Source organism: Rhinolophus hipposideros (genome assembly GCF_964194185.1).
Source record: "Rhinolophus hipposideros genome assembly, chromosome: 14".
Taxonomy (NCBI): Eukaryota; Metazoa; Chordata; class Mammalia; order Chiroptera; family Rhinolophidae; genus Rhinolophus; species Rhinolophus hipposideros.
In genome coordinates, this window is record NC_138060.1 from 26461264 (window position 1) to 26485446 (window position 24183).

Below are 24183 nucleotides of genomic sequence, written 5' to 3' on the forward strand. Positions count from 1 at the left end.
TTCATCCTTACTTGTAATTACATTTCCTAAATTTGAATGCAAGTTCTATTTTAAACATATCTGTACAGTTAGTTCCAGTTCTTTTTAAAGAGAGTACTATTCTTTAATGCTTTCTCAGCCGTCATTTATTTCCAATTTTAATATTTATAGTAAGTTCCTCTTCCGCGTGATATTTTTTGCAAGTCATGCAAATTTCTGCAGAAGTGAGTTACGTAAATCATAGTCATGCTGCTGATCTTTAAGTCATTTGTTCTTGCTCCTGTGATGTAATGTCGTGGTTGATCAAGACCAGGCATGATTAGCCTTTTTGGGAATGTCATTGTGATTCCATTTTGATGTGGGTGAAAGTTCAAATAACTTTGATTATTCAGCTTATTTAACTTGCTTATGACAAGCTTCAAACTGTTATTGTCAACATTTAGCAACTCGAATGATCACAGATTAATTGCACTTTGGAGGGTATGGAGAACTTAGGTTTCAATAGGAGAGATATCCTCACTATATTTTGGAGGAATTCTTAAATAAGGGACGTCATTTTCATAGGATTATTTTAGCCTATGGTATCAGGTGGAGAAGAAGTTTAGCTGAAGAGGAAAAATTCATTTCACTTCAAGTCTAGTAGAATATTTTGTTAAAATAGCCCATTTTCATTGTGTGTTATTAAAACAACATGTACTTCTCACAAGAATATGTGTAAAATTTTGAAGTGTGCCTAGAGTGGTGCCTGGCATATAGTAGGTAGACAATCAATATATATTGAATATTGTTCATTGAATGTGGGCTGATGGTGGACAAAGCATTTCAAATGGAAAAATAGTATGAGCAGAGGCATGGAAGTAGGAAACTGTGAATGTGAGTTTAGAGAAAAACAAAGATAGTTTCCTGAAGGTATTAGTATGTATGTGTGATTATGAATGTGAAAACTTTGGCTAAATAATTTTGGTGGCTTATTAATTTCTGCATAATATTTAAAATACCAGTGATGACTCTTTCTGATGCTTATATTCAAAGTGAATAGATTAGCTTAAATAGTAGCAAAAGTTATTACCTCTGACTAATACGGATTTCTGGGCCTCTCCTTTCTATCTTCTTTCCTTTCTTCTTCTCTCCTTCCTTCCATATACTCCATAGTTTTGCTCTAGCTCTAGTTCTTATTCCTTCCTTTTCCACCTTTTGTTTCATTCCTGGAGTGTCCCATATTCCATCTCTCTTTTTCCTTCTTTTTCTGTCTCTCCTCTCTCTGTGATGACTGTTCCTTTTTCTGTTTCCCAATTCCCAGCATCTGTCTTTGGCTAGGTCTCTAATTATAATATGGAAATGAAATGTATTTTTATCTGCTAATCACATGATGAAGTAGAGATTTCTTTTTCCTTTTTGAGATATAATGGACACATAGAATTCTAAGATATTAAAAATGTATATTGTGGTGACTTAACATATGTATGTATGCATTGTGAAAGGATTCCCTCCATCTAAGTAATTAACACATCCATCAGCTCACATATTCATCTTTTTTGTGTGTGGGAATGTTTAAGTTCTACTCTTTTAACAAATTTAAATTATACAATACAGTGTTATTAATTATAGTCATGATACTTTACATTAGGGATGTTTTTATTCTGAATTTAACATGAACACAATGTTTATGTTCCTCTTTCTGAGACTACATAAAATTGGTTATAACTTATAAATGGATTTTGATTGATTTTTCAAAAAAAATTACTGAGTCACTAATCCTCAAATTGGGAGAGGGGGATCAATAGACCTTATGTCATGAATTCTGGTAAAGCATAGTGGCTTGTTAAAATAACCCCTAATTGTCTTTAACAACCTTAATTTCTATCCTTTTTTTCCCAATGGCCGATATAGTATCATAGCATCCTTAGGCATCTAATTACATCTTTACATATGCAGTTACACAAGAGCTGGAATATTTGTCCATTTTGTTCATTCTTTATCCCCAGCATAATGCTGCTAACAAGTATCAGATGCTCAACAAATAATTGTTGCTTTTTATTTCACATCTGTAGTCTCGTTCTACTTCCTAACCCTAAATAGCTATCAGGACTTTTTAGAGTAACATTAATCATTAGGATAACTTAGTTGATGATGGCTTTATAAACATAAACATACGATTTCCTGTTTAGAGAATGCAATTCTTTCCATTTAGCCTACCCTTTAGTGTACTCCGCAATTTTTAAACTCAGCCAAAATGTCATTTAATCATTCTTCTAAAGGACTCTTCCTTAATTATATCAAGCACCAAAAAAATAATCTAGCTATTGATAGTAATATTTATTGAGCACTTATTCTGTATTGGGCTCTATTTTAAGCTCATTCCATACATTATCTCATTTTATTCTTCCAACAGTCACATAAGGTATACACTGTTATCTCTATTTTGCAGATGAAGAAACAAACAGAGAGCTAAAAATAAGCTGACAAATGATAAACTAGGATTTAACCCAAGCAACCTGAACCCAGCACCCTGTGTTGCACTCTTTAACTCTTTAATTGTCCAGTACTTAACCTGCCAAGGAGTGAGATATCTACACCACCCCCAACACCGCCCATTCCACACTTAACAATTAGATCTGCATAAGTATAACCATATTCAGGTGCAACCACGGATTAGATCTAAACTTTTAGTGGTTCTGGTTCACTGCAAATCAGTTTGTGTGTTTTGTAAGTGGTAAGCAACTTGAAAGTACTTGTTTCTGTTACTTGTGACAAGGTAAATTAGATCACCAAACCTTGAACTTATATTCAGTAACTCTGCCATCACTTGAAACCAACCACTGTTACGAGATTCTTTATTTCCGTTTTTCTTTTTCTCCTAAACTCCTCTTACTCTAAATCAAGTCATTTTATTTTGTCATCCCAGGATATAGAGGTGAATTTAATATCAAATTTTATGTGATCATTGTAAAAATCTAGCAAAGGCTGTAATTGATCCATCTTGAGTCTGGCCTCTAATGGAATCAATCAGCAATTTGAGGGAGGGGAGGGAGGTGGCAGATCCATGCATTTAGTTTGATGGGATAAAAATTAGTCATTTGGGAGTTTTCATATACTTTCACTTTCTCCCACTCCACCAAAGAGAATTTTTATTTGACAGCACAACACCCCCTTGCCCTACCTTTAGAAAAGTTGGTCTTACAAGATCGATTCCTAGATTTTTGTGATGAAGTATTGGAGAATGAGTGGAAAATGACTGGACATGAAAAGCTGGAGATTTATGTTGATATACATAATAAAGTGCTGGGAAGGAGAGGAGGAGGGAGAGATTATGAAATTACTGGGCTGAGGATGGAGAAAGCTTTTGGTAAAGGATACACTTTGAGAGTATGGGGTGTGAAAAAAATCAAAGGGAAGCAGGAAAAGGAAAATCAAAGGGGGAGAAGAAAAAAAAAGGAAGGGTTGCTTGCGGTTATGAATTGATCTCCTTCAACATATTTTGAAAGACTGGAGTAGAGGATGGAATTTCTTTTAATCTTGCAGGAAACAAGGAGTGGTCCAAGTATGTTGAATTGTGCTTCTTTAATTATTCCGAGGAAAAAGTCCGTTTGGGCGATGTTGAATTTGAGGTTCCTGCAGAACCTCAGGTAGGGGTGTTCAAAAGAAAGTGGGAAGCAGATTTAGAACTCTTGAGAGAGGAGTTATGGTTAGAGATAAAGATTTGGGAGCTGCAATCAAGTAGATGTGTTTATGGGGAAGTGTGAGGTCGATAAGGCACTTGCAGAACACAAAATACAAGGGCTCCGAGAGGAGAGGTACCAAGAAAAGGGACAAAAATAGTAATGCTGTGGTAGGATAAGAATTCAGAGAAACTGGTCTCTGGGAAGCTAAGGGAAACGACAGTTTCAATAGTAGAGGATGGACAAAATGTCAAATGCTGCAGAAGCTGGAGCCAGCGCAGACCGGCTTGTGCAAGTCAGTTGTGAAACTTTCAGGATTTTTGAGTGATTGTTGTCCACAGCTATTATTAAAAACTAAGTTGTATATGCTGAAGTTAAACAAGTTATGTTAAAACAAAGGCAATAAACACACCAACTGCATCTCTTCCTAATTATGTCACGCTGTTGAGGTGTTCATGTTGATTGTATCTGCAGGGTGGAAATACTATCCACTGCTGTGACCAGCTATTCCCCACTCTGGTCTCAGGGACGGCACATTGTAACCTGAAATCAATCACGGTGGGAGTATATACACCACAGAAATTGGCAAACACTACACATCAGAGTATTTTTCCCTATTAGGACAGCCATTGTTAAACATTTACCAGCACACCATTGGATAAACAGAATGCAAATCAAGAAAAGTCTAATGACTTTAGCAAGGAGACAACTTGTCACTTTTGCTTGAGTTTCAGTAGAAAGATAGGTGAAAAAAAACAGTCAAATGGGGTTGAGGAGTGAAATAATGGCAAGTGAAGAAATAAATGTCTCAATAAATTTGAGAACTAGTGAGTTAAAAGTTAAGAAGATTATTATTTTTGATATTGTTTTTTAAGTTAGAGCTTACAGACTATATATTAATATAATGTTAATGTACTTTATTAATCTCCAAAAATGAACAATATATGCAAATGTATTTTTTGGTGGAAGCTTTTCTGTTGGAAAGTCTTAAGGAACTAGTTATTGATAGAACACATTTGGGGAAATGCTGTTGTAGTATTTCACAATTAAGGTGATATTGTTATAAGTTTGAGATAAATATTCTTGTTATTGAAGTTTCTTAGTTTTTAAAAGAAATATTATCAAGAATGGATGTTGAATTTGGTTGAGTATTTTTCGCATTTTTGAGATTATCATATGGTTTTTTAAAAAATTTAGCTAGTCCTGTGACACATTATTTTAATAGGTTTCTAATATTAAATCGTCTTTGCTTTAATGAGATAGATCCAACTTGGTTATGGTGGTTTATTCTTTTAATATACTGTCAAATTTTTGTATTAGCATTTTATTTATAATTTTAAATTAATATTAATAAATGGGATTAGTATTTTTCTCTTTGTCATTGTTAGTTTCTAATACCAACGTTATGCTACTTTTGAAAAATTAATTTGGTCACTTTATTTTTTCTACTCAGAAACAGTTTACATAGCAAGAAAATTATCTCTTCTTTGAAAATTTATCTATAAAATGATCTAGACCCAGAGCTTTTGGGGAAGTAATTGTTTGATAAGTTTTCAGTGGTTTCCACTGTTAGTTATTTTTTTATTTCTTATGTCAACTTTTACCATTTATACCATTTCAGACAAATTAGTCTGAGTAAATTTCCCCTTGGCTGCATTATTATCTGGTTAGATTCTGGTAAAAATCCTATTTCAGATAAAAAAAAAATTGGATGAGTAGGTATGAACAGCACCTCTCCAATGTAGGTTCTATTGAAATGTGAGGGGCTTGTTTACTGTCTTCACAGCCTAGTTCTCTGACTTAAAAAGATGAGTAGAAGGATTTATAATCTAATAAATATAAACCAATCTTAATTTAACTGAACAGATGGAGAACGTAAAAAACTATAATCCTTGATATTTATTGGCCCCAGAATGGATCTTGTTTCTACCCTATAATAAAATAAATACTATATAGTATATTTTATAGTATTTTAGTGTATTTATAGCATAAATATAATTAAAATGAATAATTATATAATTAATAAATATGAATTATAGGTAACAAATATGATAATTATACTTTATTAATATACTATAAATGTAATAAAATAAAATATATCTAGAAGACAATATATAAATAAATATAATATATAATGAAAATATAATTACACCAGGGGTGCCCAAAAAGTGTATACAAGTGGACACTTTGGTCAACGTTGCTCAAGCAGTAGTTCGCTGTAATCAGAAGTGTCTGGATGCTGATGGCAACCACTTTGAGCACCTCTTATACTTGCAGAAGTCAAACGTGGCTTGTATTCACCTTTTATTACCGGTATATATGGAGTACTACGATTTTAATACAGTTTTGCTTTCTTAAAATATGTATACTTTTTTTTGGCACCCTCTGTATATTATATATAAAATATATTTTAAAAATTTATGTCTGGAAACTATACCTTCTATGGTACAAGGCAATACTGAATGGATACACAAAGGAAATTATGGATCTTAGTTATAGGAGAGGGTTTTGGGAAAGGGTATAGATTTCTGTCTGCTTCTGAAAGTCGGAGCCAGCCCGGTTTTCTGTTTGATCAAATTCTTAGGGCTACAGATAGCAGTTCCCAAAAATCTTTATTCTTTCTTCTTTACTTTCATTCCTTCTTAATGAATTCACATGTATATCAAAGGGACATTAGGATGAGTGTCAGGGAAAACTAGTATGACAATCTTAACGTGGAGTTAGCATTCTTTAATTTTTCAGATAGAGATTTTGTTCAAATTGTTTTAATTAACATTCTTTCCTATTGGTTTAACCTATTAAAGTCCTTTTTAGTTGACTTAAATGTAGAAAAGGTCAAAGTGGTAATCCATTCTAGATAAAGTTGTTTTTCATATCTTATGCCTGTTAAATATAATGAAGAGTTTTGGTCTGGAAACTGCTTTCATTTTGACAACAAATTAGACAGTATTTATATAAATTGCTATGATACAGGTCAGCAGTTAGTCAGAAAACAAAACCTACAGGTCTACAATACTGACAGATTAGCTCTTTCTATAGAAGAGTATGTACGTCTCATTCTGAAAACAAATTGGTACTTTATTATTGATATTGAGTCTACATTAAGAGGTTTTCCATTTCCAAACAAAAATATTAAACAATGCTAGAGGAACAAATAATTAGAACAAATTACATTGGCTATAGTTTATATTCTTTCATACCAGAAAGAACAAAATAGGGAAATGTTTTATATTCGTGATCTACTATTTTTATGTCATGCATGGATAACAGAATAGTTTTTGAAAATTCCAAATTGAAAGGTGTAGATTAAAAAAGAAAAAAATTAGAATTTTTTGTAGGTTAGACTGTACAGAACATTGAGTCTGGATATTGGGACTGTTAAGGCCCTGATGATAAAGCTTGTGGCAGTAGATGGCCGTTTTGTCTTTAGGGGATAGACAGCTATTCTAGGATCCCTAGGCCCTTCATAAGAGCCAAGGATATGTATCCTAAGACCTTTGGCACATTTACTTAGATAATGTGCTCTCTGGGTCTTCCTTTTAAAAATCTGCTTCTCATGGAATGTGCTGCATTTACTGTCCCTAAATAGTTGTGACACATCATTGTACTTTACCTCAGGCGTAACAGCCGTGTGCCATCTAGAATGAGGTTATGTTTTAATATCATCTTTGCTGTGTATAACTTTTATCAAACATCTATCTTTTTTTATTAAATTTATTGGAGTGACATTCGTTCGTAAAATCAAATAGGTTTCAAGTGTACAGTTCTGTAATATGTCATCTATCGATCACAGTTTGTGCTCACCACCCAAAGTCAGTTCTCCTTCCATCACCAAATATTTGACTCGCCTTACCTCTTCAACCTCCTCCCGCCCCCTTACCTTCTGGTAACCACTAAACTGATGTCTGTGTCTATGAGTTTTTGTTTCTTTATTTGTCTCATTAATTTGTTGCTTCCGTTTTATATGCCAGTTTTATATGCCACATTTGAATGAAATCATATGGTTCTCAACCTTTTCTGCGAAGCGAAATAAGTCAAACATCTATCTTTTGAGGTTATTAATCCTTTTCAAATAAGTATTTCTTAAGTCTGTACAATAATGATGGATGAGATAAAGGACCTTAACTCATGATCAGTGACACAACTAGGAAAGTAGGTAAATGAATATGATCCGTTTCTGTGGGAAGATTGTACAGCCCTGTATGATTTGTGAGTCAGTTGGTAGCCTGTTGGTTACTTCTAGAGAATAAAAAAATAAGCTTAGGGAAAGCAAGCGTTCAGAATGAAATCCAACAGAAAACAATAAACTTATTTGTGCTTGTGCACTTTGGCAGCCTAGGTTGTCAAGGGACTTTGATTATATGTGTATATTAAAAATCTTCTTTCTTTTTAATTGTTCAGGTTTGAAAGAAGCCTATTCTAAACCACAGATACACGAGGTCATTTTCTCAATCAAGAGTCACCGTTTAACGGTAGGTAAACTCAGAATTTATTATACTAAATTTGTATTTAAAATTATTTTTTTAAAAGAGCATTCAAATTCTTCATAGTATTTTATTGCAAAATTTCTTAACTTTTATTTTGACTATCAGAATACTTTCTACTGTATAGTTTACCAGTCAGTTAAGGGAGAACACAGTAATATATTTGTCTAAGACAAAACAAAGATAGGAAAGTGACCTAGAAGTTGAGAAATAAACGTAGAAATAAGTCTCAAGTACAAGTATATTATTTTAGGTTATGACACTTAAAATTAAATTGAGATGAAAATTAAAATATCTTTCTAGTTCCCTGTAGGCCACGCAGCCATGATTCCTGGTTAAAAAGTTGCTGCAATATCCAGTACTCATGTATATATATATTTTATTTGGGGAGGGGGATTATAATCCAATATACTTACTTATTTTATTGCTCAAATTGTTCCAGCTCCCAGTGGCCAAAGCTGGAAAATTTGAATAATAAATAACTGTAGTATAACCCCCCCAAATAAAAAATATGTACATGGTTCCATACTGATATAAATAAATGCTGAATAAATAAACAAATGGAAAAAGAAGTTTTCCTTACAGAAGAATTTAAATTAGTAAATGTAAGAGGGAGGTGGGAAATAGCAAATTGCCGTTAAAGAACCACAGTAATAATTGCAGCAGGCAAGATGAATAGTAAAATTGGTTAAAGTGTAAGAAGAAGCAGAATATGTACATAACCTCAAAGTATCCCCCCAAATATTTATGAATTACAAAAGGAAAAATAGTATCTTTACAGTGGAGAATCCTGGCAGACACCACCCTAACCAACTGGTTAAGGTTAATAGCAACAGTGATAAGACATATTGAGCTCATATACCCCCTGATAAATTGCCCTGAAAAGAGCATGTCTTGCCTTTGGTAGTCTTCCATAAAAATCCATCATCTCAATTGAATCGTTAGAAAACCTTAGACAAACCTAAAGAGACAGACATTCTACAAAATACTCAACCAGTATTTTTCAACAGTGTCAGAGGCATAAGAAACATGTAAAGACCAACGACCTATACGTTAAATATGTGCAATGTTTTGTATGTCATTTATACCTCAATAAAGCTGTTTAAAAACTGAGGAACTACTAGATGTTTGGAGGAGAATAAGGAGACATGGCAGCTAAATGCAATGTGGGATCCTAGATTGGATCCCGGAACAGAAAAAGGACATCAGTGGGAAAATTGGTGAGATCCAAGTAAAGTAGTTTGTAGTACTATGTGCCAATGTTAATTTATTGTTTTGACCACTGTACCATGGTTGGGATATGTAGTGTAACAGTAGGGGAAGCTAGTTGAAGGGTACATGGGAGCTCCCTCTTCTATCTTTGCAACTCTTCTATAAGCCTCAAATTATTTCAAAGTAAAAAGCTCTTTAAAAGTAACATTGGAGTCACTAAATAATCACTCTTACTAGATTGTCACTGATCTATAGAGTAAGTTTGTGTGTGTTTGCAAATCTTGGAACAAAGAGAAGCAGGGGTATTGTTTTCTTCAAGGATATTCTTTGCGCTGTGTTGCTTAATCCCATCCCTACACACTGCCATTCTTACCTCCACAAGTTTGGCCTCCACTTAATAATACTTAGCCAGTTACTTCCGGTCACCCTACAAGACTTGTGAAGGGGAAAATTCCATAAGGCTCAGCCTCCCCTTAGCAAAGGTGTTAGTTGGTGACAATCGGTGTGTGATTTGAATATTCAAACCAAAACTGTGAAAATATTTAGATCTCATTAATAATCTCTTGGTCCACTAGTCTTACCCAGGACATCATTTGAACAAGAACTTAGAATTATTAGTCTTGTATTTGAATGGCGAAGATGGGAGAAGGTCATATGGTTTCTAGATAAAATATCTGGGCCTTCCGTGACTACAAGTCGTAGTAAGGGAACTTGGATTCTCCAAGGAAATCAATAGCGGCATTATGTTTGCTTAGAAAACCAGTTCTGAAAAACAAGTTCGCAAAATCTAAAGCCACTTAAAATAAAAAAGACCAAGCTCTGAATTCAAGTATTTGGGCATGAAAAATGAAATGCTAAGTAGTGGGAATTCTTCCCTAAAGCTTTTTGTTTTGCCGGTAACTTGATTGTGTGTTCAACCAATTTAATGAATTACACTAGTTCACAGACTTTAGGTGAAACAAGAAATAGCAGAAGTTGTACCTACAGTAGTCAACTTCATAGAGACAAAAAGTAGAATGGTGGTTACCAGGGGCTGGGGGAGGGGGAGTGAGGTGTTAGTGTTGAATGAGTATAGTTTCGGTTTGGGAAGATGAAAAAGTTTTGGAGATGGATGGTGGTGATGGTCACACAACATTGTGAAAGTACTTCATACCGCAAAATTATACATTTAAAAATGGTTAAAATGGTAAATTTTACGTTATGTATATTTTACCGCATTTTTCAAAGTAAAAAAGAAAATAACAGAAGTCTTCAGGAGTTACATTTCACTTTTTTGCTAGGGTGCCAGCTAAAAGGAGAATCTCTGCCTGTGTGTCTTTATCCTTAGGAATCTCTTTTCTTTTTTTTTTAATCTAAAGATTCCCCTGGACATCATTTACGAACTGGCAGTTTAACTGGCCTCTAAATCATAAATTGTGCTAGTAAAAAGAAACCTGGTGCACAGGAAACAGTAGAGCTGGGGTGGTTGGGAGAGTTGTTTATGGGGTTAATTTATAACTAAGACAAATGAATCTATAAAAAGAAGAAAAGAACATAAGAAATATGTTAACTGATGGTAAGGGAGAAAAAAAAAAAGGTTTAGATAAAAGATATCTGAACTTGTTTGGTCCCAATGATTTTATAGCTGAGGAATTCAATTATAGGTGTACTGGGTGGAGCAAATCACAATTCTGTAAATTACTAATAGGACACAACGATCTTTATCATTTTCTGTATGTGTTCTCATGCAAAGTTCAGTCCTGCCCTCTGTACATAAACTCTTAGCTAGCTATACTGCTACCTATGCACGCATGGCTTCAGGATTGGAACACAGATAATGTGAAAGGTGGGTAGGTAGTACATTTACAAATAAGATTAGAAACCAGGGCACATAACGTTTGCTTATGAATTTTGGCCAATGGTTTTGTTTCATTTTACATTAAAATGTTTTAAGACGTGTTTATTACCGAAAGGCTATGAAAATATTTTTTCAAAAAGACCACAATTAATCACATATAAACTACTAGTCTTACTTCTGCATAGTTTCTTCCAGTTCTTGTCAGCCTGTATACGTTTTCTACTTACTAACAGTTATGGTATATGTAGCATTTTTGCTTCTTTCACTGTTAGATCACATAAATCTTTCTTTGTATCTACCTGACTTTCAGCTCTCTCGTGATGGCAACAAAATAGTCCATCTTAGTGATATCACATAATTTACTAAGCCAATTTTTAGGTGGTTTCTAGTTTTTTTATTGTTGTAGAATTACTGTGTATTCTTATACCATTACATCAGTGGATATCTTTATGTGCATATTTCACTTTTTAAAAATCATTTTTGTCATCTAAATTGGTGAAAGGGAAGTTTCTATGTTGAAGGATTTGAGCAACTATATTGCTTTTGCATTATTTTTATGACATTTGATATTGTCTGAGGATGTAGTAGTAGCAAAATGAGCAAAAACTTATTTCCAAAGCATACGTTTAACTGATTTCTATTCTTTTAAATCTATTATCTTTTAGCTTTGGCTTTGTGGTCGTTATAGTGGAACGTAGGTAGAGAGTGAGGGGATTCACCAATTGTTTAGGTATCAGAATAATATGGGGTTTTTGGTGTTTTTTTGGTTAGGAAAAAAAACCCTGCTTAATTAATTGCAAAGCATTTGCAGATTATTTCCTAAGGCTGTTCTAAATTTAAATAAAATTTAAAGACTGAGCTGCGGGTGCCTCCTAGCCTTTTAAGTCCACATGCTGCTCGTTGTTACTAGAAAGGAATGACTGCTTTTGATCGTGCAGGTTTAACAAATAGGACTTCGAGAGAGATGGATACAAACCAATTTTTAAAAAAAATATATTTAAATTAAATGTTTTAAATATTTGAGGGGAATATTAATTTTAGAATAAAGATACAATGATAAAAAATTTAAGATACAAAATTATGGTTAAAATGTATTACAATAATTAGGAAAAGATTATGGATGATTGTCTTTTCTTTTTATTCTAATCTTTCATTGGGGATTAAGTTACAGTTAATGAAATGAAATAGAGACTATAGCTTTTAACTACAGTACAGGGTATTATATTTTTTAATATCAAATAAGCAATGTAATAGCAAAAAACATCATTTTAAAGAAAAATTATAATCTTAACATCCTTATTCAAACTATTTTAATTTCTGTAAGTTGCCTTCCAATTCTTAATACATATACACACATTTTTATATGTCTGTGTAGTATTTGATAAACTAAATGCATTGCTATCCCTGACCCTCAATGTCTATAAAATTAAAGGATTGTGATAAAAGAATTCTAAATTCTCTTTCGATTCAAAAACGTTTTAAAACCTAGCTGTGTCTACACTATATAATATTTTCTGGAAAAATTATGAGTCCATCACAATGGGTACTATCTTTACTGAAAAACTATGTCGCTACTGTAAAATGTAGAGGGTTAATTCCTAAAAATTAAGCCTGAAAGAAAAGCTTCTACGATACAGAAACTGTGAATTAACAGTTTGTTAAAGTGCATGGTAGGGGGAGGGGTTTGATTATTCGAGATCCTTGAGTAATAATTTAAATAAAGCAGTGTTCTCAAGTAGTAGTTGTAATGAAACCTAATGTACAAGAATGTCGGATAAGAGGGAATACGAAAATTACTTTTGATGATTACTTAATTTTCATTTCTAGCCCACACTTTTATTCTTATAACAAAAAAATTAATCTTTTCATAATTTCTTAATTTTAATCTTTTTATTAACTAACACTATGTAAAGTTATTGATTTTGGCATCTAGCTAAACTAATTAGGAAAAATGTACATATCTTCGTTATCTCCTCTGACACAATGTTGTTTGCCTTTTTAAAAAATTGCCAACAATATGCTCTATCGTCCTAGCTGTAGCGTACTTGATTCTTTGGATGTTTTCAGTAACTCATATATTACAAATAATGTGCATACATTCTACACAGTATCATGTAGTAAGAGATGAATAATTGGACGCCACTGTTATTCCATGGAACATAACGTGAAGCAACTGTGATCTTGTTCACGTTTTTCTGGCTCTTTTTCTTTACATTCACGAGCTCCTTGTCCTTCAGTCCAGATCCTGTGATCTGAAATCATCTAAATTATTAAAAGTTTGATATTTTTAACCTTTTATACTCCCAGTAGACAGGACATAGGAAATTTAGTGACGTAAACATCTTTAATAATCTTTAAAAGTCATAAGACTTGGTAGCTGGGACAAGAAACAATTAGGAATAAATTTCAGGGAAATACCATAATGGCATAACTTTTGTTTTCTTTTGTTAGCAAGCCACATGGCTTTCCTCTCAAACCCAAGGAATACGTAGTATGGTCTCCTCTTATGATTTCAGTTTCATCAGCATCATACAAATATATGTTTCCCTAAGTTTGCTCACTATAATTTGTGATTGCTATTTTTCTTATCTGTGAAGGAAGTACAACAGCTCCCACTGGGGAAATACCATGTTAAGTCAATCCTAAAATAAGAAATCTAAGGGAAAGGTCACATCCTAATAACTTGTACAAATCTAAATTCCCATGGAGCTTTAAAATTATTTTGTAGGAGTAGAGTATTAACAATGTGTTATTGAATTTCTTCCAGATAGTGTCGTAAAATTGAGAGCACTTTGTGTACAGAAGTAACCACTGACGTATAAATACAATTGACAAGACCTAATTTTTTTAGCAATCTATTTGAAAAATCCAGAGAACTCTTGTATGACTAATACACCAACCACAAAATAGTTGTTACTCTCGCTGGAAATATAAGGAGTATTACTCAGGAAGTATTGTAATAACTACATATGAACAGTGAAAATGACTTTCCTATTACTACAGAGATGTTTAATACTCAGTGTTTCACCAACACCAACCTCCAGTTGTACTTTGGAAGAGTGCTATGTAATTCCAGAGAAAGCTGCTGCTTTGGGAGTCAGGACACATGGGATGTAGTCTGTCCTCTTCTGTTAATTGGCAGTCTTTTAAAAACTCTGCACCTCTATTTCCTTATCTTAAGATGTTTATTGTGGAGGTCAACTAAGATCAAATATCTAAGGGCTTAGAAAAAATTTTTACAGCATTATATATCTTTAAGGGATTACTATAATCATTGCCTTTAATTTTACCCAAATGAAAATGTCAGAATAGACAGAGGACAAGTAACTTAGTCTCTCCCACTCAAGCTAAAATTCACCGGTACACCCTAACAGTGGTCTACTCACTGGGCTTTCCAAGTCATTCTTTAAGAGGATGGGATTTGAGTGGAAGCTGTGCCGTCATTCCGAGTACCCAGGTATTCACATTTTGCCATTAGGATAGATCTTTTCCTAACATGTACTACTACTCTATTTTTGAAGACACGTTGTTGGAAATGTGTCTCGAATGTTTGTTTGTTTGTGTGTTTGTTTATTGCTTTAGAGAAATGTACATCTTTATTCCTTAGACTCTACTTTCTTATTACCAATTGAAGCAGAGTGAATGTGGTTTTTGCCTTTTGGACCTATTGCTATTTATTTTCTTAATGGTGATAATATGTTTTTGATAATTTAAGGATTTATAGAACCGTACCTGAGTGGCTTCCTGTTAGAATTCAATCTGTAGCAAGACATGTGTTGAAATGCATTAGATATTTCTGCACTTAGTTATTTCAGTTTCAGACCCCACAATAATATATTGCCACCTAATAAGAAACATAGAAGGCTAGAATAGTTATTTGTACTGAGATTTTTTTTGGCTCCTATTTGTATATGTTACTTATTAAACAAGTATCCATTGAACTACTTTTATATATCCAGCAGTGTTCTGGACAAAATAGAATTATGAGATATTTTTGCTCAGTCTTGTTTCAAAGACAATACTTACATGTACGACTTGAAATAATTAAATACTAGAGCTGGGCAATGGGTGATTGAGGAAAAAACATGTCGTAAAACTTCACAGAAGAAGACACACGTGCAGAGCTGGAATCCTCAATAGTTGTTTCATGAGTGGTTGCCCTCTGAACCCTGAAAGTAAGGATATGCAGGCATGCAAAGGAAGACGATGGAAATTTTAAATATAAGGAGCATCTTGGGGAAAGAATTTGAAGATATCGGTGGGCATGTCGTACTCTAGAATCAGTGGGAAGTTCACATAGGGAAAAGATATGGGCTAAATTTGGATACAAAGGCGAGGGTGAGGAACTTGGACTTTGTCTAGAAGGCATTGGGGAACTTAAAGATTTGGGGATAAGAAAATGGTATGACAAATGCAGCTGTCTTTGGAAGGGACAAGTGAAAGATATTTTGATAACATAAGATTTGGTGACTGAATGACAACTAAAAAAAGTGAAAGAAAAAAGAATCAAAAATGAATTTTTGGTTGATATACGATGTGATAGAGCTATTAAATGAAATATAGGGGATATTCCCCCGTTTGGGGAGAAGAAAGATGCGTTTGATTTTAGACTTGTTGAATGAGAAGTGAAGATGGAATCTCTCACTAGAAATATCCTAGAGAACTGTGAAGATATGGGACCAAACTTTGTTTCAGAGGTCAGAACTAGACATGTGGATAGAGTGTCATTAGCATAGAGTGAAGAATGTATTGAAAGCTGAGGTCTTAAGAAACAACACATAGGTAAAGTTTAAAAGAGGAAGATAAATCTATTTTTAATACTTTGAGGAACCTCCATATTGTATTCCACAGTGACTTTACATTCCCGCCAACAGTGCACAAGTGTTCTGTTTTTCCCGAATCCTCGCCCACACTTGTTATCTCTTGTGTTCCTTTTTTTTTTTTTTCATTTTATTGGGGAATATTAGGGAACAGTGTGTTTCTCCAGGGCCCATCAGCTCCAAGTCGTCCTTCAATCAAGTTGTGGAGGGCACAGCTCAGCTCCAAGTCTAGTCGTCCTTTTCAATCTTTAGTTGCAGGGGCGCAGCCCACCATCCCATGCGGGAATTGAACCGGCAACCTTGTTGTTGAGAGCTCACGCTCTAACAAACAGCCATCCAGCCGCCCCTCTGGGGGCTCAGCGGCAGCACTGTGGAGTGCGCAGCTCACTGGCCCATGTGGGAATCGAACCAGCAACCCTGTCATTCAGAGCTTGCACTCTAACCCACTGAGCCATCCGGCCGCCCCTCTTGTGTTCTTGAGGACAGGCATTCTAACAGGTAACATCTCATTATGGTTTTTATTTGCCTTTCCCTGATGATTAGTGATGTTGAGCTACTTTTCACGTACTTGTTGGCCATTTGGATGTCTTCTTTGGGGAAAATGTCTATTTAGTTCCTCTGCCCATTTTTTGAAATGAATTGTTTGTTTTTTGTTGTTGTTATTGAGTTGTGTGAGTCCTTTATATATATTGTATATTCATCTCTTATCTAACATATGAGTTGCCTTTTCCTTTTGTTAATTGTTTCTTTTAGTGGTTGGAATAATTAAGTTCTAGTCTCTTAGCAAGTTTGATGATTATAATACAATATTGTTGTCTATATGTATTATACTGCGCATCTCTCTGGGGCTTATTTACTATCCATTTCAAGTTTATACCCTTAAATGACATCTGTCCTATTCCCCCACCCACTGATAACCACCATTTTACACACTCTTTTTCTCTCTCTCTCTCTCTTTTTTTTTTTTTTACAAGTTTGGCTTTCTTAGGTTCCACCTGTAAGTGAGATCATAAAGTACTTGACTTTCTCTGTTCGACTTATCTCACTTAGCATAATATGCCCAAGGTCCATCCATGTTGTCCCAAGTAGCAGGGTGTCCCTTTTTCTTGTGGCTGAATAATATTCCGTGGGTGTGTGGGGCGGGTGTGTGTTACTGAAAATTTATAAAATGAAAAGTCAAGAAGAATGAAAAAAGGAGTAAGGCCATTAACAGTTACAAGGAAGAGATAAGTGTTTAAGATTATAGCTTAAATGTAATGGTAGAAATGGATACACATATATCAGGGAGCTTAGAAGGTGATAGGCAGTTTTCCATCTTTTGTTGATGGAGGAATGGTGTTGATTTTAGACCACTGAGAATTTTGGCAGTGACTAGGACAGTTGGGTCAACTGGGAAGAGTGCAAATCAGTGGAGAAGGAGGAAATATTATGGGGGTGAGGTCTCAGATCAACATTAAAAAGAGACAGGCCCTCTAAGGAAAAACTGCTTCCCCTAAATTTGGAAGAAGGGTAATGAAATTAATGTGATGGTTGTCCCAGTGGAGATCTAAATGAGTAAATGAGTAAGGTGTCAGACAAGCATAGATTTATAAAAGCATTAGTTGTAATGATACCTCCAAAGTTATATCTTACTTGGAAGAAAGCTCATAGAAATAAAGACATGGCAGGTAAACGACCTTAATCAAGTCACTTTCCTTCTTCCAGTCTCAGTTTTCCTGACAAATTAGGTTAGGTTAGACAAATTGATCTTTAAGGACACTTCCAATACTTAATTTTCTAAGCATGCACAGATATGGCAATCATCTATCTTTATATATCAAAGGAACTTGAAGGAATCACTAAAATCAGAGATACAAAGGAAATTTTTAGAATTTAAGTCCACAAGTCAGAGTTTCTGGATGTACCCCATTTCCCCCTTATTAAAAATTATTAAAATGTCTGAATGTATTGCTGACTGTAAACTCTCTTGAAGGCAAGGACTGAGTCCTATTCTCTTATGTGTTCTCAGCATGGAACATAATGCCTGATTCACAGTAACTACTCAATCAATATTAAATGAATGAAAGTTGAATTACAAAATAAAATATCACCAATAAAGAGGCTTTGTATAGTATTCTTCCCATTTTTTTTCTCCTCTTTAATCTCTCTTCTCATTCTCTTCCATGACAATTCAGGGACATGTTAATTTTGTTAAGTTAGTCACTTTTTATATACTGCCTTGTTTTGTAGTACTTGTTTTTTATTTAGTTACAATGGTAGTTTTTTGGTAAAAAAAAAAAAAAGGAACTAAATTTGTGAAATTGATTAACACTTAACGGAAATCTTAGGATTTTTTAAAAATCCTGTTACTACAAATCTTTTGTAGTAACTTAAAAGTTAATTAGTAGTCTAGCTTCCCTTCTTTTGTTGGTTTAAATGTTACCAAGAATATCTCCTTTATAAAAAGGAATTGTGCCTTACATTATGGAGGAAAAATGATTTAGAAAAAAATCCAGAAATTATTTGTGAACAAATTGAATGATGCTGGTGTAAGAAAGAAAAAAAAAAAGCCAGAAGAAGTCATCCCAAATTTAGTAACACTTCCTATCTTAAACACATGATTTCAGTTGTCCCTGGGCTAGCTAAAGGTTACAAAATGTCACATAATACCATTTACTTCCTTATGGGTTCTTCCTACCTCCTCCTCACCCCCAAATATGGTAGATGGAGTTATAAAAACCCTGCAGGGTGACAATATAGTTTATTACACTGTGAGTTAGCAGTATTCTGCCAAAATGAGCTGAGAACTAGAGGAAATGGACTGAAATTTACAGCAGTCCAGTCATATAGAACATGCTTTTTCCAGACCGCTCAAACAGCAAGCCAATTTGTAACTTGAAGGCTTTGTACAGTGGAAAAGTTACAGCTGTTACAAAATCAACAGATACATCTCTGGTTAATGTTCTTAAATGAGAAAATTAACTGCAGGAATATTTTCCCAACTACATGTTTTTTTTATATACTTTATACTAATTTCCAGAATATAATCCATTTTACTTAGTTCTATTTTGGGAGGTACGGATTCTTCTCATCTTTCTGATGAGGAAGTACAGCCAGAGTTGACATTTCATTGTCAGCCGACTTTATCTTCAGTGATCTGGTCATAGAAGATATCTTTGTTTCTTATTTCGTTACCAAGCTTCAATCTTACAGATTGTCGTTGGTTTTCCCTTTCCCTAAGGTAGAGTATTTGTTTACAAGAGATACAAAGAAATGCAGGTTTTAGTAAGTACTGTTTGATTCTTAGGTAGAAAGTAAAATATTGGGCTGGACAACCAAGTATCCAAAAGCTGAATGAATATGCAGTGGAAGCTGCACATTTATTCTGGGTTTTCAGTCAAAATAGTAGCATAGTTTATGGAATTAGCCATCCTGTGAAAATATGGACTTGAAGGAAGAGGGTGCTTGATTTTTTTTTTTCCCTTAAAAGTTCATTCAATTTTAAGTATTTGTCTATTTTTTCAAAATATGCACTGTCAGCCGCTATGGAAGGCAGTGTGGAGGTTCCTCAAGAAATTACGAATAGAATTACCATATGACCCAGCAATCGCTCTCCTGGGTATCTACCCAAAAAAATCTGAAAACATTTCTCTATAAAGGCACGTGTACTCCAATGTTCATTGCAGCTTTGTTTACGGTGGCCAAGACATGGAAACAACCAAAATGTCCTTCGATAGATGAATGGATAAAGAAGTTGTGGTATATATACACAATGGAATACTATTCGGTGTTAAGGAAAGATGATATAGGAGCATTTGTGACAACGTGGATGGATCTTGAGAGTATAATGCTAAGTGAAATAAGTCAGACAGAAAAAGCAGAGAACCCTATGATTTCACTGATATGTGGTATATAAACCAAAAACAACAAAAGAACAAGACAAACAAATGAGAAAGAAAAACTCATAGACACAGACAATAATTTAGTGGTTACCAGAGGGTAAGGGGGGTGGGGGGTGGGTGATGAGGGTAAGGGGGATCAAATATATGGTGATGGAAGGAGAACCGACTCTGGGTGCTGAACACACAATGGGATTTATAGATGATGTAATACAGAATTGTACACCTGAAATCTACGTAAATTTACTAACAATTGTCACCCCAATAAATTTAATTTAAAAAAAATGCACTGTCACAGAATTATTTTAAGAGACGACCAATTTACTATGATATACATATAAGTGTCAAAAGAGGTTATATTGTCATTTAAAATCTGAGAGGTAGGGGGAAAAAGAATCAGGTGGTAAAGAGAAGGAAACTGGATGTTTTAATCCAATTCGCTTCTTCCTTTGAACTGCTATTGATTTTATGTTAGCCTGACCACAGGCAGTGTCACCTCTCTGTTACAATCTTCTGCACTTAGAAAGTTAGAACCACCTATAAATCAGCAGTCTGAGTGGAATCTTGGCAGATGAGGTCTCAGGAAACAAGCATTTTGTTTATATTCAGATAACTTGAGAGCCTGGCCTCTGGGTGTTCAGTAAGAAGTCCATTAAAGCGAAGCCTGAAGAACAGAATATTTATTAAGAATAGATGTCACCTTTCTCCAGTCAGAGGTTTCATTCCAAGCAGCCTTGGAAAAACTAAGGACACTGTCTCTTTTGACTTATTTGGCAAGGTTTTTTAAGGAGAGTCAGGAGCCCAAATCAAAAGCAAATGAAGACCACAGCAGAGAATGTAAGGTGACAGCTGGCATGAATGCTTTTTTGGCCCTGTTGAGAAAGGGCTCAGACCCAAAGTCTGAAGAGTTAGGAAGAGTGATAATTGTTCCACAGTACAATTGAGTTATATTTGGGAAAGTCCTTTGAAACATATATTCATGTCACAGAAGAAATTCCAAGGATTTTCAGCCATGAATGCCATTTGCTTCCATTAGAACCACTCATCAAGTTGAAAAACAAAGTAAACAAATTAAACAATTAAAAATAGTATGTAAATGGTGCTGGCAAGCTCTATTTTTATTTGCAAAGCCTAAGTACTGTAAGGTAAAAGCTGAAAGAAACAGTATTAAGTTCCACTCTTAGAACCTACTGTGTAGAACAGTCGTGCTCTAACTTTTCTCTCCAGCATTCTGGTAATCATTTAATCACTTATCACCTCCACTAGAAGGAGATAAAAAGGATAATAAGAAATGAGAATATTTAGATTTGTTTTTCAGTTATCCTTGAGGCCTTTAACATTCATTACTAAGGATGATTAATAATTAACTTGAACCATAGAATTAGAGTTTGTACGGCTTGATAGGTGTAAACCAGTTATGGGGATCTCCATAATTCCAAAATAAACAGGTAGTTGGTGATTAGTCATACACTTATTACACGTATTACTGCTAATTCTTGAAGTCCCTGATTGTGGAGCTAGTTTGCCTACTAAAGCAATTATTGTGTATTTTATATCTATTAGGTTTAGATGTCCAACTGGTAAAAAACAAGCTGCCTATCTTCTTTCACTGTTTTTTTTTCCCATTGTGGCAAAATATATGTAATAGAAAATTTGACATTTTAACCATTTTTAAGCGTACAATTCTGTGACATTAGTGTTCACAGTGTTGTGCAACCATCAGCCCTATCTATATCCAAAACTTTGTCATCACCCCAAACAGAAACTCTGCCCGTTAAACAACTCCCCATCACCCACCTCTCCCCCCACCCCCTGTCGCTATCTCTATTCTGCTTTCTGTCTCTATGAATCTGCCTATTCCATTTATTTCGTATTAAGTGGGATCATAGTATAGCCATCCTAGTAGGTAGGAAGTGGTATCTCATTGTGGTTTTGATTTGCATTTCTCTGAGGACTAATGATGTTGAGCATCTTTTCACATGCTTGTTGGACATCGTATATGTCCTTGGAGAAATGCTTATTCAAGTCTTTCGTCCATTTTTTAAGTTGGCTGTTGGCCTTTTGCCTTTTTATTGTTCTTCACTCACTTTTAATTCACATTCTCACATACTTCTCTATATAATAAAAAAGATAACTTCATTTTAGCCCAGGGAAATGCTTTCTATCAGGCTTTCATTGCCATATACATTGACTTAAGGTCAAATGCTTTTCATCCTGTTGCCAAAATCAATACCTGAGAATCTGTCTGTCTTCAAATGAAAGAATTTTTCTGGATGCCTTGATGCTGTGGAATTCCTTGCGTTCTCTCCCAAATCTCAGTTTAACAAGCCCAGGTGTAAGGTATGATTCATTACAAAGTACTCTGGAAAATAAACATTGATTTTTTTAGAATGATGAAATTTTAGACCTGGAAGAGACCATCTCTTTCTCAAAGTGGGATCCACAGATTCTTAGGGATCCACAAATATATTTTTAAGCTCTGAGAGTTTAAAATTGAAAAATCATGTGTTTTTATATCAATATAATAATCTAAAAGATGATTATAAAGCCAAAATGTCACAAATCAAGGACATTTTAATGGCTTCTTATATCAGTTTTCTCAACCTGGGGTTACAGAACCTCTGGGGAGTGTGAGGACACAACTTTGGCAGGTCTGCAGGGTTTTTTCTTCCTTTTAAAGGGACTCATACGTTGGTAACTGTAAGAAACTCTGGTCAAATCCAACTCCTCTTCTTTTACAAAGGAGGCCTAGAGAAGTTAAGTAGCTTCCCAGAACAACACAGAAAATTAATAAAACAAACCAAAACTAAAACTCAAGTCTTCTAAGGCTTTCGTGAGTGTCCTTCGTGCTAGTGTGGGCATTCTGCAGGGGTCATGTCTTCATGGAGTTTATAATGTAGTGGAGAAAGCAGAAAATGAACAAGTACGACTAACTGAGATGAGTACTGTGATGGGGATGTAATGTACCACGTAGAAATATAGTCAATCACGTTGTGACAGCGTGGAACGGTGCCAGGTGGTTGCTGGGCTTATCATGGTGATCCCTTCTGTAATATAGGGAATGTGGTCAATAATGTGGTAATAACGCTGTATAGTGCGAGGTGGGTCCTGTTGAGTCACTATGATGTACACCTGAAACTAATATAATATTATATGTCAGCTATATTTTCATGAAAATCTTAAAAATAAATAAATAAATCTAAAAACAGTTTGTTTTTTAAAAAAGTAAATAAATAAAATGAGTGCTGTGAAGGAGGAAAAGAGTCATATACGTTGTATAGAATGAGAAGCCATGATAGGGTGATTTAACCTCCTCGGAGGGTTTGGGGAAGTGATTTTTTTGCTGACCATCAAAGAGAGAATAGGAGTTAGCTGAAGGCAGCTGTGAGATGAATGATGTTACAGAGGAAATAACACGTGGAGGCTCTGAGGTGGGAAAAAGCATAGTTTACTTACTGGTTTAAATGGAGAAAAGGAATGGGAGGAGGCTCCAGATTATTTCAGTTTGGATTTAAGACAATCAGAAGTCAATGTACTACTGGTATGTGGTGATGCTCGGATTCTAGCTTGAGTTGATCTAAATATAAAGCCAATGTTTTTTTCCATTTAAAACTGTATTCCTCACTGAAAGTCAGGAGACCTATATTCTAGCTCCTGCTGTATCCTCTAACTATATACCCTTGGATAAATCACCTACTAGGCGACTGTAAAGCACATAATTTGTTTGCACTCACCATCCCCCAGGCATACTTTTGCTCCTTTCCCTTCCCTTGAATGCTCTATACTTCCTCTCCATGTGTTCATTCATTCAATCGTTAATCAGTTTCTCAGTTAGCCAGACCATGGTCTTTATTCTGACAATAATAGTTACTGAGGTTCTGTGACATAGATGCATGGTCACTGTCTTTGAGGAGGCCATGCTCTGGTAGTCTCTATGTATTCCTCACTGTAGGAACTCCAGCTGAAATCCCATTTCTTACATGGAGCCATTTCCATGAATCATCCCATTTCGACATGCTCTTCAGAGTCTCTGTGAAACTTAGTCATTTTTCATTTATTTGGCAACGAACCAAGTGCTACCTTGTGACATCTCTTCTGTCATTGGCTGGAATTCTTATTCAAATCATGAATCATTATTTTTCACCTCTTTGCAGCTTGTTTTCCAACAAGATATAAATTCCTTAAGGGCAGGCTGACACTGCTCTGTATTTCCCACAGTGCCTTATAAACAGAAAAGTTTTTTGACGGCTTTCTTTCATCATATGTTTGTTGATTTCTGTTAAATTTTTAAGTTCAGATTTTACATCCTGTTCA

At 34.7% G+C, this 24183-nt stretch overlaps 1 protein-coding gene across 9 annotated transcripts in view; it reads left to right on the forward strand.

The window, feature by feature from the left end:
* PPARG (peroxisome proliferator activated receptor gamma) overlaps nt 1-24183 on the forward strand; it is a 126511-nt gene that overhangs the window by 14685 nt on the left and 87643 nt on the right. For all 9 annotated transcript variants that reach the window (XM_081071979.1, XM_081071975.1, XM_081071982.1 and 6 more), the window contains exon 2: nt 8040-8110. The gene's annotated coding sequence lies outside the window, so the exon portion shown is untranslated. The remainder of the gene's footprint in view (nt 1-8039; nt 8111-24183) is intronic.